The sequence below is a fragment of the Nomascus leucogenys genome, chromosome 3, assembly GCF_006542625.1.
Source record: "Nomascus leucogenys isolate Asia chromosome 3, Asia_NLE_v1, whole genome shotgun sequence".
In the NCBI taxonomy this organism is placed as follows: Eukaryota; Metazoa; Chordata; class Mammalia; order Primates; family Hylobatidae; genus Nomascus; species Nomascus leucogenys.
The window spans coordinates 69,902,259-69,902,767 of NC_044383.1; the positions used below are offsets into that span (position 1 = coordinate 69,902,259).

At 43.6% G+C, this 509-nt stretch overlaps 1 protein-coding gene across 1 annotated transcript in view; it reads left to right on the plus strand.

Annotated features, from left to right (window-relative positions):
• Positions 1 to 509, plus strand: part of LOC100590160 (putative zinc finger protein 66) — a 98,996-nt gene that overhangs the window by 71,128 nt on the left and 27,359 nt on the right.

Here is a 509-nt window from a genome sequence, read left to right on the forward strand (position 1 = left end):
ATTGTTACAATCAATTCCACTTGTTTCTTCTTTCTTTTTAAAGTTTGGCTACTAGAAAATTTAAAATTCACATGTGACTTACCTTTTATTTCAGAGGATTGCCTGCTCAAATGACCAGAATACAGGAAGGTCATAAAATCTAAAATTTTAGAACAATTGTTGTTATACTTTGTTCATTTGTGAATAGCCATATAATATATTATTTTTGAATGCATATAAATTGATACACAAGGTTAAGGGCAAATACCCGCTGGTGTGGGCCTGGGTCAGCTCGGGAAGGAAGCCCTGTCTGAAAAGGCTGCAGCCTAGGCTGTCACTCTTTCTTCTTTCAGCCCAGCATCTGATCACGTCTTCTGTCACTCAGGGCCTGAAAAGACGGTGCCTTAAATATCATCCAGTCAGAGACGCTGGGCTGGGAACGGTCCAATCAGGAACGCAGCTGGAGCGGATAGGGCGGCTTCCGGGATGTGGCGGGGCCTTTGTCTCTCGCTGCAGCCTGAATTCCAGGT